Genomic DNA, 16,210 nt, shown 5'->3' with positions numbered 1-16,210 from the left:
CAATCACAGTCACTGCTGTAGGTCTTTCCCACTGACCATATCATGGTCACTGCTGTAGGTCACTCCCACTGTCCCACTCACTGTCGCTGCTGTAGGTAATTCCCACTGAAACAGTCACTGTCACTGCTGTCAACCACTCCCACTGACCCACTCACTGTCACTGCTGATTGCCACTCCCACTCACACAATCATTGTTACTGCTGTAGGTCACTCCCACTGACCCAATCATGGTCACTGCTGTAGGTCGCTCCCACTTACCTAATCACGGTCTCTGCTGTAGGTCACTCCCACTGACCGTCTCACTATCATTGCTCTCGGTCATTCCCACTTACCCAATCACGGTCACTGCTGTAGGTCAATCCCACTGACGCACTCTCAGTCACTGCTGTCGGTCACTCCCACTGACCCACTCACTGACACTGCTGTAGGTTACTCCCACTGACCCAATCACAATCACTGCTGTAGGTCATTCTCACTGTCCCAATCATGGTCACTGTTGCAGTTCATTCCCACAGAACCCATCACAGCCACTGCTGTAGGTCACTCCCGCTGACTTAATCTCATTCACTGCTGAAGGTCATTCCCACTGACCCACTCACTCTCACTGCGTAGGTCACTCCCACTGACCCAATCACAGTCACTGCGGTAGGTCATTCACACTGACACAATCACGGTCACTGCTCTAGGTCACTCCCACTGACCCAATCGCTCTCAATGCTGTAGGTCATTCCCACTGACCCAATGATCGTCAATGCTGTTGGTCATTCCGCCTGACCCAATCATGGTAACTGCTGTAGGTCACTCCCACTGACCCAATCACTGTCACAGCTGTAGGTCATTCCCACTGAAACAATCACTGTCACGGCCGTCAGACACTCCCACTGACCCACTCACTGTCACTGCTGTAGGTCACTCCCACTGACCCAATGATCGTCAATGCTGTTGGTCATTCCCACTGACCCAATCATGGTCACTGCTTTAGGTCACTCCCACTGACCCAATCACTGTCACAGCTGTAGGTCATTCCCACTGAAACAATCACTGTCACGGCCGTCAGACACTCCCACTGACCCACTCACTGTCACTGCTGTAGGTCACTCCCACTCACCCAATCATGGTTACTGCTGTTGGTGACTTCCACTAACCCAATCATGGTCACTGCTGTAGGTCACTCCCACTGACCCACTCACTATCATTGCTGTAGGTCATTCCCACTGACCCAATCACGGTCACTGCTGTAGGTCAATCCCACTGATACACTCTCAGTCACTGCTGTAGATTACTCCCACTGACCCACTCGCTTTCACTGCTGTCGGCCACTCCCACTGACCCACTCACTGACACAGCTGTAGGTTACTCCCACTGACCCAATGACAATCACTGCTGTAGGTCACTCTCACTGTTCCAATCATGGTCACTGTTGCAGTTCATTCCCGCAGACCCACTCTCTGTCACTGCTGTAGATCCCTTCCCCTCCCACAATCACGGTCACTGCTTTAGGTCACTCCCACTGACCCAATCACAGCCACTGCTGTAGGTTACTCCAACTGACCCAATCTCATTCACTGCTGAAGGTCATTCCCACTGACACTCTCACTCTCACTGCGTAGGTCACTCCCACTGACCCAATCACAGTCACTGCTGAAGGTCATTCCCACTGACACAATCACGGTCACTGCTGTAGGTCACTCCAACTGACCCAATCACGGTCACTGCTGTAGGTCATTCCCACTGACCCAATCATCGTCAATGCTGTTGGACATTCCCACTGACCCAATCATGGTCACTGCTGTAGGTCACTCCCACTGAACCACTCATTGTCAATGCTGTAGGTCATTCCCACTGAACCACTCAATGTCACTGCTGTCAGCCACTCCCACTGACCCACTTACTGTCACTGCTGTAGATCACTCCCGCTGACTCAATCACGGTCACTGCTTTAGGTCACTCCCACTGACCCAATCACAGCCACTGCTGTAGGTCACTCCCGCTGACCCAATCACAGTCACTGATGTAGGTCAGTCCCACACACCCAATCATGGTTACTGATGTAGGTCACTTCCACTGACACAATCACGGTCACTGCTGTAGGTCAATCCCACTGACACACTCTCAGACACTGATGTAGATTACTCCCACTGACCCACTCACTATCATTGCTGTAGGTCATTCCCACTGACACAATCACGGTCACTTCTGTAGGTCAATCCCACTGACGCACTCTCAGTCACTGCTGTAGATTACTCCCACTGACCCACTCACTGTCACTGCTGAAGGTCATTCCCACTGACCCACTCACACTCACTGCGTAGGTCACTCCCACTGACTCAATCACGGTCACTGCTTTAGGTCACTCCCACTGACCCAATCACAGCCACTGCTGTAGGTCAGTCGCGCTGACCCAATCACAGTCACTGATGTAGGTCACTCCCACTCACCCAATCATGGTTACTGATGTAGGTCACTTCCACTGACCCAATCATGGTCAGTGCTGTAGGTCACTCCCACTGACCCACTCACTATCATTGCTGTAGGTCATTCCCACTAACCCAATCACGGTCACTACTGTAGGTCAATCCCACTGACGCACTCTCAGACACTGCTGTAGATTACTCCCACTGACCCACTCACTGTCACTGCTGAAGGTCATTCCCACTGACCCACTCACACTCACTGCGTAGGTCACTCCCACTGACCCAATCACTGTCACTGCTGTAGGTCATTCGTACCGACACAATCTCGGTCACTGCAGTATGTCACTCCCACTGACCCAATCACGGTCACTGCTGTAGGTCATTCCCACAGACCCAATCATCGTCAATGCTGTAGGTCATTCCCACTGACCCTATCTTGGTCACTGCTGTAGGTCACTCCCACTGAACCACTCACTGTCACTGCTGTCAGCCACTCCCACTGACCCACTCACTGTCACAGCTCTAGGTGACTCTCACTGACCAAATCATAGTCACTGCTGTAGGTCACTCCCACTCACCCAATCATGGTCACTGCTGTAGGTCACTCCCACTCACCATATCACTGTCTCTGCTGTAGGTCACTCCCACTGACGCTCTCATTATCATTGCTGTAGGTCATTCCCACTGACCCAATCACGGTCACTGCTGTATGTCAATCCCACTGACCCACTCTCAGTCACTGCTGAAGATTACTCCCACTGACACAATCACAGTCACTGCTGTAGGTCATTCCCACAGACACAATCACGGTCACTGCTGTAGGTCACTCCAACTGACCCAATCACGGTCACTGCTGTAGGTCATTCCCACTGACCCAATCATCGTGAATGCTGTTGGTCATTCCCACTGTCCCAATCATGGTCACTGTTGCAGATGATTGCCACAGACCCACTCACTGTCACTGTGTAGGTCACTCCCACTGACCCTATCATAGTCACTGCTGTAGGTCATTCCCACTGACACAATCAGAGCCACTGCTGTAGGTCACTCCCGCTGACCCAATCACATTCACTGCTGTAGGTAATTCCCACTGATCCACTCACTCTCACAGCTGTAGGGTGCTGCAACTGACCCAATCACAGCCACTGCTGTAGGTCACTCCCGCTGACCCAATCACAGTAACTGATGTAGGTCACTCCCACTCACCCAATCATGGTTACTGATGTAGGTCACTTCCACTGACACAATCACGGTCACTGCTGTAGGTCAATCCCACTGACACACTCTCAGACACTGATGTAGATTACTCCCACTGACCCAATCACAGCCACTGCTGTAGGTCACTCCCGCTGACCCAATCACAGCCACTGCTGTAGGTCACTCCCGCTGACCCAATCACAGTCACTGATGTAGGTCACTCCCACTCACCCAATCATGGTTACTGATGTAGGTCACTTCCACTGACACAATCACGGTCACTGCTGTAGGTCAATCCCAATGACACACTCTCAGACACTGATGTAGATTACTCCCACTGACCCACTCACTATCATTGCTGTAGGTCATTCCCACTGACACAATCACGGTCACTGCTGTAGGTCAATCCCACTGACGGACTCTCAGTCACTGCTGTAGATTACTCCCACTGACCCACTCACTGTCACTGCTGAAGGTCATTTCCACTGACCCACTCACACTCACTGCGTAGGTCACTCCCACTGACTCAATCACGGTCACTGCTTTAGGTCACTCCCACTGACCCAATCACAGCCACTGCTGTAGGTCACTCGCGCTGACCCAATCACAGTAACTGATGTAGGTCACTCCCACTCACCCAATCATGGTTACTGATGTAGGTCACTTCCACTGACCCAATCATGGTCAGTGCTGTAGGTCACTCCCACTGACCCACTCACTATCATTGCTGTAGGTCATTCCCACTAACCCAATCACGGTTACTACTGTAGGTCAATCGCACTGACGCACTCTCAGACACTGCTGTAGATTACTCCCACTGACCCATTCACTGTCACTGCTGAAGGTCATTCCCACTGACCCACTCACACTCACTGCGTAGGTCACTCCCACTGACCCAATCACTGTCACTGCTGTAGGTCATTCGTACCGACACAATCTCGGTCACTGCAGTATGTCACTCCCACTGACCCAATCACGGTTACTGCTGTTGGTCATTCCCACAGACCGAATCATCGTCAATGCTGTAGGTCATTCCCACTGACCCTATCTTGGTCACTGCTGTAGGTCACTCCCACTGAACCACTCACTGTCACTGCTGTCAGCCACTCCCACTGACCCACTCACTGTCACAGCTCTAGGTGACTCTCACTGACCAAATCATAGTCACTGCTGTAGGTCACTCCCACTCACCCAATCATGGTCACTGCTGTAGGTCACTCCCACTCACCATATCACTGTCTCTGCTGTAGGTCACTCCCACTGACGCTCTCACTATCATTGATGTAGGTCATTCCCACTGTCACAATCACGGTAACTGCTGTATGTCAATCCCACTGACCCACTCTCAGTCACTGCTGAAGATTACTCCCACTGACACAATCACAGTCACTGCTGTTGGTCATTCCCACAGACACAATCACGGTCACTGCTGTAGGTCACTCCAACTGACCCAATCACGGTCACTGCTGTAGGTCATTCCCACTGACCCAATCATCGTGAATGCTGTTGGTCATTCCCACTGTCCCAATCATGGTCACTGTTGCAGATGATTGCCACAGACCCACTCACTGTCACTGCGTAGGTCACTCCCACTGACCCTATCATAGTCACTGCTGTAGGTCATTCCCACTGACACAATCAGAGCCACTGCTGTAGGTCACTCCCGCTGACCCAATCACATTCACTGCTGTAGGTAATTCCCACTGATCCACTCACTCTCACAGCTGTAGGGTGCTGCAACTGACCCAATCACAGCCACTGCTGTAGGTCACTCCCGCTGACCCAATCACTGTCACTGCTGTAGGTCATTCGTACCGACACAATCTCGGTCACTGCAGTATGTCACTCCCACTGACCCAATCACGGTCACTGCTGTAGGTCATTCCCACAGACCCAATCATCGTCAATGCTGTAGGTCATTCCCACTGACCCTATCTTGGTCACTGCTGTAGGTCACTCCCACTGAACCACTCACTGTCACTGCTGTCAGCCACTCCCACTGACCCACTCACTGTCACAGCTCTAGGTGACTCTCACTGACCAAATCATCGTCACTGCTGTAGGTCACTCCCACTCACCCAATCATGGTCACTGCTGTAGGTCACTCCCACTCACCATATCACTGTCTCTGCTGTAGGTCACTCCCACTGACGCTCTCACTATCATTGCTGTAGGTAATTCCCACTGATCCACTCACTCTCACAGCTGTAGGGTGCTGCAACTGACCCAATCACAGCCACTGCTGTAGGTCACTCCCGCTGACCCAATCACAGTCACTGATGTAGGTCACTCCCACTCACCCAATCATGGTTACTGATGTAGGTCACTTCCACTGACCCAACCATGGTCACTGCTGTAGGTCACTCCCACTGACCCACTCACTAGCATTGCTGTAGGTCATTCCCACAGACCCACTCACTGTCACTGCGTAGGTCACTCCCACTGACCCTATCATAGTCACTGCTGTAGGTCATTCCCACTGACACAATCATAGCCACTACTGTTGGTCACTTCCGCTGACCCAATCACATTCACTGCTGTAGGTAATTCCCACTGATCCACTCACTCTCACAGCTGTAGGGTACTGCAACTGACCCAATCACGGTCACTGCTGTAGGACCTCCCACTGCCCCAATCACAGTCACTGCTGTATGTCATACCCACTAACCCAATTAATGTCGCTGCTGTAGGTCATTGCAACTTACCCAATCACAGTCACTGCTGTAGGTCTTTCCCACTGACCATATCATGGTCACTGCTGTAGGTCACTCCCACTGTCCCACTCACTGTCGCTGCTGTAGGTAATTCCCACTGAAACAGTCACTGTCACTGCTGTCAACCACTCCCACTGACCCACTCACTGTCACTGCTGATTGCCACTCCCACTCACACAATCATTGTTACTGCTGTAGGTCACTCCCACTGACCCAATCATGGTCACTGCTGTAGGTCGCTCCCACTTACCTAATCACGATCTCTGCTGTAGGTCACTCCCACTGACCGTCTCACTATCATTGCTCTCGGTCATTCCCACTTACCCAATCACGGTCACTGCTGTAGGTCAATCCCACTGACGCACTCTCAGTCACTGCTGTCGGTCACTCCCACTGACCCACTCACTGACACTGCTGTAGGTTACTCCCACTGACCCAATCACAATCACTGCTGTAGGTCATTCTCACTGTCCCAATCATGGTCACTGTTGCAGTTCATTCCCACAGAACCCATCACAGCCACTGCTGTAGGTCACTCCCGCTGACTTAATCTCATTCACTGCTGAAGGTCATTCCCACTGACCCACTCACTCTCACTGCGTAGGTCACTCCCACTGACCCAATCACAGTCACTGCGGTAGGTCATTCCCACTGACACAATCACGGTCACTGCTCTAGGTCACTCCCACTGACCCAATCGCTCTCACTGCTGTAGGTCATTCCCACTGACCCAATGATCGTCAATGCTGTTGGTCATTCCGCCTGACCCAATCATGGTAACTGCTGTAGGTCACTCCCACTGACCCAATCACTGTCACAGCTGTAGGTCATTCCCACTGAAACAATCACTGTCACGGCCGTCAGACACTCCCACTGACCCACTCACTGTCACTGCTGTAGGTCACTCCCACTGACCAATGATCGTCAATGCTGTTGGTCATTCCCACTGACCCAATCATGGTCACTGCTTTAGGTCACTCCCACTGACCCAATCACTGTCACAGCTGTAGGTCATTCCCACTGAAACAATCACTGTCACGGCCGTCAGACACTCCCACTGACCCACTCACTGTCACTGCTGTAGGTCACTCCCACTCACCCAATCATGGTTACTGCTGTTGGTGACTTCCACTAACCCAATCATGGTCACTGCTGTAGGTCACTCCCACTGACCCACTCACTATCATTGCTGTAGGTCATTCCCACTGACCCAATCACGGTCACTGCTGTAGGTCAATCCCACTGATACACTCTCAGTCACTGCTGTAGATTACTCCCACTGACCCACTCGCTTTCACTGCTGTCGGCCACTCCCACTGACCCACTCACTGACACAGCTGTAGGTTACTCCCACTGACCCAATGACAATCACTGCTGTAGGTCACTCTCACTGTTCCAATCATGGTCACTGTTGCAGTTCATTCCCGCAGACCCACTCTCTGTCACTGCTGTAGATCCCTTCCCCTCCCACAATCACGGTCACTGCTTTAGGTCACTCCCACTGACCCAATCACAGCCACTGCTGTAGGTTACTCCAACTGACCCAATCTCATTCACTGCTGAAGGTCATTCCCACTGACACACTCACTCTCACTGCGTAGGTCACTCCCACTGACCCAATCACAGTCACTGCTGAAGGTCATTCCCACTGACACAATCACGGTCACTGCTGTAGGTCACTCCAACTGACCCAATCACGGTCACTGCTGTAGGTCATTCCCACTGACCCAATCATCGTCAATGCTGTTGGACATTCCCACTGACCCAATCATGGTCACTGCTGTAGGTCACTCCCACTGAACCACTCATTGTCAATGCTGTAGGTCATTCCCACTGAACCACTCAATGTCACTGCTGTCAGCCACTCCCACTGACCCACTTACTGTCACTGCTGTAGATCACTCCCGCTGACTCAATCACGGTCACTGCTTTAGGTCACTCCCACTGACCCAATCACAGCCACTGCTGTAGGTCACTCCCGCTGACCCAATCACAGTCACTGATGTAGGTCACTCCCACTCACCCAATCATGGTTACTGATGTAGGTCACTTCCACTGACACAATCACGGTCACTGCTGTAGGTCAATCCCACTGACACACTCTCAGACACTGATGTAGATTACTCCCACTGACCCACTCACTATCATTTCTGTAGGTCATTCCCACTGACACAATCACGGTCACTTCTGTAGGTCAATCCCACTGACGCACTCTCAGTCACTGCTGTAGATTACTCCCACTGACCCACTCACTGTCACTGCTGAAGCTCATTCCCACTGACCCACTCACACTCACTGCGTAGGTCACTCCCACTGACTCAATCACGGTCACTGCTTTAGGTCACTCCCACTGACCCAATCACAGCCACTGCTGTAGGTCACTCGCGCTGACCCAATCACAGTCACTGATGTAGGTCACTCCCACTCATCCAATCATGGTTACTGATGTAGGTCACTTCCACTGACCCAATCATGGTCAGTGCTGTAGGTCACTCCCACTGACCCACTCACTATCATTGCTGTAGGTCATTCCCACTAACCCAATCACGGTCACTACTGTAGGTCAATCCCACTGACGCACTCTCAAACACTGCTGTAGATTACTCCCACTGACCCACTCACTGTCACTGCTGAAGGTCATTCCCACTGACCCACTCACACTCACTGCGTAGGTCACTCCCACTGACCCAATCACTGTCACTGCTGTAGGTCATTCGTAACGACACAATCTCGGTCACTGCAGTATGTCACTCCCACTGACCCAATCACGGTCACTGCTGTAGGTCATTCCCACAGACCCAATCATCGTCAATGCTGTAGGTCATTCCCACTGACCCTATCTTGGTCACTGCTGTAGGTCACTCCCACTGAACCACTCACTGTCACTGCTGTCAGCCACTCCCACTGACCCACTCACTGTCACAGCTCGAGGTGACTCTCACTGACCAAATCATAGTCACTGCTGTAGGTCACTCCCACTCACCCAATCATGGTCACTGCTGTAGGTCACTCCCACTCACCATATCACTGTCTCTGCTGTAGGTCACTCCCACTGACGCTCTCACTATCATTGCTGTAGGTCATTCCCACTGACCCAATCACGGTCACTGCTGTATGTCAATCCCACTGACCCACTCTCAGTCACTGCTGAAGATTACTCCCACTGACACAATCACAGTCACTGCTGTAGGTCATTCCCACAGACACAATCACGGTCACTGCTGTAGGTCACTCCAACTGACCCAATCACGGTCACTGCTGTAGGTCATTCCCACTGACCCAATCATCGTGAATGCTGTTGGTCATTCCCACTGTCCCAATCATGGTCACTGTTGCAGATGATTGCCACAGACCCACTCACTGTCACTGCGTAGGTCACTCCCACTGACCCTATCATAGTCACTGCTGTAGGTCATTCCCACTGACACAATCAGAGCCACTGCTGTAGGTCACTCCCGCTGACCCAATCACATTCACTGCTGTAGGTAATTCCCACTGATCCACTCACTCTCACAGCTGTAGGGTGCTGCAACTGACCCAATCACAGCCACTGCTGTAGGTCACTCCCGCTGACCCAATCACAGTAACTGATGTAGGTCACTCCCAATCACCCAATCATGGTTATTGATGTAGGTCACTTCCACTGACACAATCACGGTCACTGCTGTAGGTCAATCCCACTGACACACTCTCAGACACTGATGTAGATTACTCCCACTGACCCAATCACAGCCACTGCTGTAGGTCACTCCCGCTGACCCAATCACAGCCACTGCTGTAGGTCACTCCCGCTGACCCAATCACAGTCACTGATGTAGGTCACTCCCACTCACCCAATCATGGTTACTGATGTAGGTCACTTCCACTGACACAATCACGTTCACTGCTGTAGGTCAATCCCACTGACACACTCTCAGACACTGATGTAGATTACTCCCACTGACCCACTCACTATCATTGCTGTAGGTCATTCCCACTGACACAATCACGGTCACTGCTGTAGGTCAATCCCACTGACGCACTCTCAGTAACTGCTGTAGATTACTCCCACTGACCCACTCACTGTCACTGCTGAAGGTCATTTCCACTGACCCACTCACACTCACTGCGTAGATCACTCCCACTGACTCAATCACGGTCACTGCTTTAGGTCACTCCCACTGACCCAATCACAGCCACTGCTGTAGGTCACTCGCGCTGACCCAATCACAGTCACTGATGTAGGTCACTCCCACTCACCCAATCATGGTTACTGATGTAGGTCACTTCCACTGACCCAATCATGGTCAGTGCTGTAGGTCACTCCCACTGACCCACTCACTATCATTGCTGTAGATCATTCCCACTAACCCAATCACGGTTACTACTGTAGGTCAATCCCACTGACGCACTCTCAGTAACTGCTGTAGATTACTCCCACTGACCCACTCACTGTCACTGCTGAAGGTCATTTCCACTGACCCACTCACACTCACTGCGTAGATCACTCCCACTGACTCAATCACGGTCACTGCTTTAGGTCACTCCCACTGACCCAATCACAGCCACTGCTGTAGGTCACTCGCGCTGACCCAATCACAGTCACTGATGTAGGTCACTCCCACTCACACAATCATGGTTACTGATGTAGGTCACTTCCACTGACCCAATCATGGTCAGTGCTGTAGGTCACTCCCACTGACCCACTCACTATCATTGCTGTAGATCATTCCCACTAACCCAATCACGGTTACTACTGTAGGTCAATCCCACTGACGCACTCTCAGACACTGCTGTAGATTACTCCCACAGACCCACTCACTGTCACTGCGTAGGTCACTCCCACTGACCCTATCATAGTCACTGCTGTAGGTCATTCCCACTGACACAATCAGAGCCACTGCTTTAGGTCACTCCCGCTGACCCAATCACATTCACTGCTGTAGGTAATTCCCACTGATCCACTCACTCTCACAGCTGTAGGGTGCTGCAACTGACCCAATCACAGCCACTGCTGTAGGTCACTCCCGCTGACCCAATCACAGTAACTGATGTAGGTCACTCCCACTCACCCAATCATGGTTATTGATGTAGGTCACTTCCACTGACACAATCACGGTCACTGCTGTAGGTCAATCCCACTGACACACTCTCAGACACTGATGTAGATTACTCCCACTGACCCAATCACAGCCACTGCTGTAGGTCACTCCCGCTGACCCAATCACAGCCACTGCTGTAGGTCACTCCCGCTAACCCAATCACGGTTACTACTGTAGGTCAATCCCACTGACGCACTCTCAGTAACTGCTGTAGATTACTCCCACTGACCCACTCACTGTCACTGCTGAAGGTCATTTCCACTGACCCACTCACACTCACTGCGTAGATCACTCCCACTGACTCAATCACGGTCACTGCTTTAGGTCACTCCCACTGACCCAATCACAGCCACTGCTGTAGGTCACTCGCGCTGACCCAATCACAGTCACTGATGTAGGTCACTCCCACTCACACAATCATGGTTACTGATGTAGGTCACTTCCACTGACCCAATCATGGTCAGTGCTGTAGGTCACTCCCACTGACCCACTCACTATCATTGCTGTAGATCATTCCCACTAACCCAATCACGGTTACTACTGTAGGTCAATCCCACTGACGCACTCTCAGACACTGCTGTAGATTACTCCCACAGACCCACTCACTGTCACTGCGTAGGTCACTCCCACTGACCCTATCATAGTCACTGCTGTAGGTCATTCCCACTGACACAATCAGAGCCACTGCTTTAGGTCACTCCCGCTGACCCAATCACATTCACTGCTGTAGGTAATTCCCACTGATCCACTCACTCTCACAGCTGTAGGGTGCTGCAACTGACCCAATCACAGCCACTGCTGTAGGTCACTCCCGCTGACCCAATCACAGTAACTGATGTAGGTCACTCCCACTCACCCAATCATGGTTATTGATGTAGGTCACTTCCACTGACACAATCACGGTCACTGCTGTAGGTCAATCCCACTGACACACTCTCAGACACTGATGTAGATTACTCCCACTGACCCAATCACAGCCACTGCTGTAGGTCACTCCCGCTGACCCAATCACAGCCACTGCTGTAGGTCACTCCCGCTAACCCAATCACAGTCACTGATGTAGGTCACTCCCACTCACCCAATCATGGTAACTGATGTAGGTCACTTCCACTGACAATATCACGTTCACTGCTGTAGGTCAATCCCACTGACACACTCTCAGACACTGATGTAGATTACTCCCACTGACCCACTCACTATCATTGCTGTAGGTCATTCCCACTGACACAATCACGGTCACTGCTGTAGGTCAATCCCACTGACGCACTCTCAGTAACTGCTGTAGATTACTCCCACTGACCCACTCACTGTCACTGCTGAAGGTCATTTCCACTGACCCACTCACACTCACTGCGTAGATCACTCCCACTGACTCAATCACGGTCACTGCTTTAGGTCACTCCCACTGACCCAATCACAGCCACTGCTGTAGGTCACTCGCGCTGACCCAATCACAGTCACTGATGTAGGTCACTCCCACTCACCCAATCATGGTTACTGATGTAGGTCACTTCCACTGACCCAATCATGGTCAGTGCTGTAGGTCACTCCCACTGACCCACTCACTATCATTGCTGTAGATCATTCCCACTAACCCAATCACGGTTACTACTGTAGGTCAATCCCACTGACGCACTCTCAGACACTGCTGTAGGTAATTCCCACTGATCCACTCACTCTCACAGCTGTAGGGTGCTGCAACTGACCCAATCACAGCCACTGCTGTAGGTCACTCCCGCTGACCCAATCACTGTCACTGCTGTAGGTCATTCGTACCGACACAATCTCGGTCACTGCAGTATGTCACTCCCACTGACCCAATCACGGTCACTGCTGTAGGTCATTCCCACAGACCCAATCATCGTCAATGCTGTAGGTCATTCCCACTGACCCTATCTTGGTCACTGCTGTAGGTCACTCCCACTGAACCACTCACTGTCACTACTGTCAGCCACTCCCACTGACACACTCACTGTCACAGCTCTAGGTGACTCTCACTGACCAAATCATCGTCACTGCTGTAGGTCACTCCCACTCACCCAATCATGGTCACTGCTGTAGGTCACTCCCACTCACCATATCACTGTCTCTGCTGTAGGTCACTCCCACTGACGCTCTCACTATCATTGCTGTAGGTCATTCCCACTGACCCAATCACGGTCACTGCTGTATGTCAATCCCACTGACCCACTCTCAGTCACTGCTGAAGATTACTCCCACTGACACAATCACAGTCACTGCTGTAGGTCATTCCCACAGACACAATCACGGTCACTGCTGTAGGTCACTCCAACTGACCCAATCACGGTCACTGCTGTAGGTCATTCCCACTGACCCAATCATCGTGAATGCTGTTGGTCATTCCCACTGTCCCAATCATGGTCACTGTTGCAGATGATTGCCACAGACCCACTCACTGTCACTGCGTAGGTCACTCCCACTGACCCTATCATAGTCACTGCTGTAGGTCATTCCCACTGACACAATCAGAGCCACTGCTGTAGGTCACTCCCGCTGACCCAATCACATTCACTGCTGTAGGTAATTCCCACTCATCCACTCACTCTCACTGCTGTAGGGTGCTGCAACTGACCCAATCACAGCCACTGCTGTAGGTCACTCCCGCTGACCCAATCACAGTAACTGATTTAGGTCACTCCCACTCACCCAATCATGGTTACTGATGTAGGTCACTTCCACTGACACAATCACGGTCACTGCTGTAGGTCAATCCCACTGACACACTCTCAGACACTGATGTAGATTACTCCCACTGACCCAATCACAGCCACTGCTGTAGGTCACTCCCGCTGACCCAATCACAGCCACTGCTGTAGGTCACTCCCGCTGACCCAATCACAGTCACTGATGTAGGTCACTCCCACTCACCCAATCATGGTTACTGATGTAGGTCACTTCCACTGACACAATCACGGTCACTGCTGTAGGTCAATCCCACTGACACACTCTCAGACACTGATATAGATTACTCCCACTGACCCACTCACTATCATTGCCGTAGGTCATTCCCACTGACACAATCACGGTCACTGCTGTAGGTCAATCCCACTGACGCACTCTCAGTCACTGCTGTAGATTACTCCCACTGACCCACTCACTGTCACTGCTGAAGGTCATTTCCACTGACCCACTCACACTCACTGCGTAGGTCACTCCCACTGACTCAATGACGGTCACTGCTTTAGGTCACTCCCACTGACCCAATCACAGCCACTGCTGTAGGTCACTCGCACTGACCCAATCACAGTCACTGATGTAGGTCACTCCCACTCACCCAATCATGGTTACTGATGTAGGTCACTTCCACTGACCCAATCATGGTCAGTGCTGTAGGTCACTCCCACTGACCCACTCACTATCATTGCTGTAAGTCATTCCCACTAACCCAATCACGGTTACTACTGTAGGTCAATCCCACTGACGCACTCTCAGACACTGCTGTAGATTACTCCCACTGACCCACTCACTGTCACTGCTGAAGGTCATTCCCACTGACCCACTCACACTCACTGCGTAGGTCACTCCCACTGACCCAATCACTGTCACTGCTGTAGGTCATTCGTACCGACACAATCTCGGTCACTGCAGTATGTCACTCCCACTGACCCAATCACGGTCACTGCTGTTGGTCATTCCCACAGACCCAATCATCGTCAATGCTGTAGGTCATTCCCACTGACCCTATCTTGGTCACTGCTGTAGGTCACTCCCACTGAACCACTCACTGTCACTGCTGTCAGCCACTCCCACTGACCCACTCACTGTCACAGCTCTAGGTGACTCTCACTGACCAAATCATAGTCACTGCTGTAGGTCACTCCCACTCACCCAATCATGGTCACTGCTGTAGGTCACTCCCACTCACCATATCACTGTCTCTGCTGTAGGTCACTCCCACTGACGCTCTCACTATCATTGATGTAGGTCATTCCCACTGACACAATCACGGTCACTGCTGTATGTCAATCCCACTGACCCACTCTCAGTCACTGCTGAAGATTACTCCCACTGACACAATCACAGTCACTGCTGTTGGTCATTCCCACAGACACAATCACGGTCACTGCTGTAGGTCACTCCAACTGACCCAATCACGGTCACTGCTGTAGGTCATTCCCACTGACCCAATCATCGTGAATGCTGTTGGTCATTCCCACTGTCCCAATCATGGTCACTGTTGCAGATGATTGCCACAGACCCACTCACTGTCACTGCGTAGGTCACTCCCACTGACCCTATCATAGTCACTGCTGTAGGTCATTCCCACTGACACAATCAGAGCCACTGCTGTAGGTCACTCCCGCTGACCCAATCACATTCACTGCTGTAGGTAATTCCCACTGATCCACTCACTCTCACAGCTGTAGGGTGCTGCAACTGACCCAATCACAGCCACTGCTGTAGGTCACTCCCGCTGACCCAATCACAGTCACTGATGTAGGTCACTCCCACTCACCCAATCATGGTTACTGATGTAGGTCACTTCCACTGACACAATCACGGTCACTGCTGTAGGTCACTCCCACTGACCCACTCACTATCATTGCTGTAGGTCATTCCCACTGACACAATCACGGTCACTGCTGTAGGTCAATCCCACTGACGCACTCTCAGTCACTGATGTAGATTACTCCCACTGACCCACTCACTGTCACTGCTGAAGGTCATTCCCACTGACCCACTCACACTCACTGCGTAGGTCACTCCCACTGACTCAATCACGGTCACTGCTTTAGGTCACTCCCACTGACCCAATCACAGCCACTGCTGTAGGTCACTCGCG

This window comes from Narcine bancroftii, chromosome 12, assembly GCF_036971445.1.
Source record: "Narcine bancroftii isolate sNarBan1 chromosome 12, sNarBan1.hap1, whole genome shotgun sequence".
NCBI classification, from domain to species: domain Eukaryota; kingdom Metazoa; phylum Chordata; class Chondrichthyes; order Torpediniformes; family Narcinidae; genus Narcine; species Narcine bancroftii.
The sequence above is the reverse complement of the archived record's forward strand: the minus strand, read 5'-3'. Positions refer to the sequence as shown.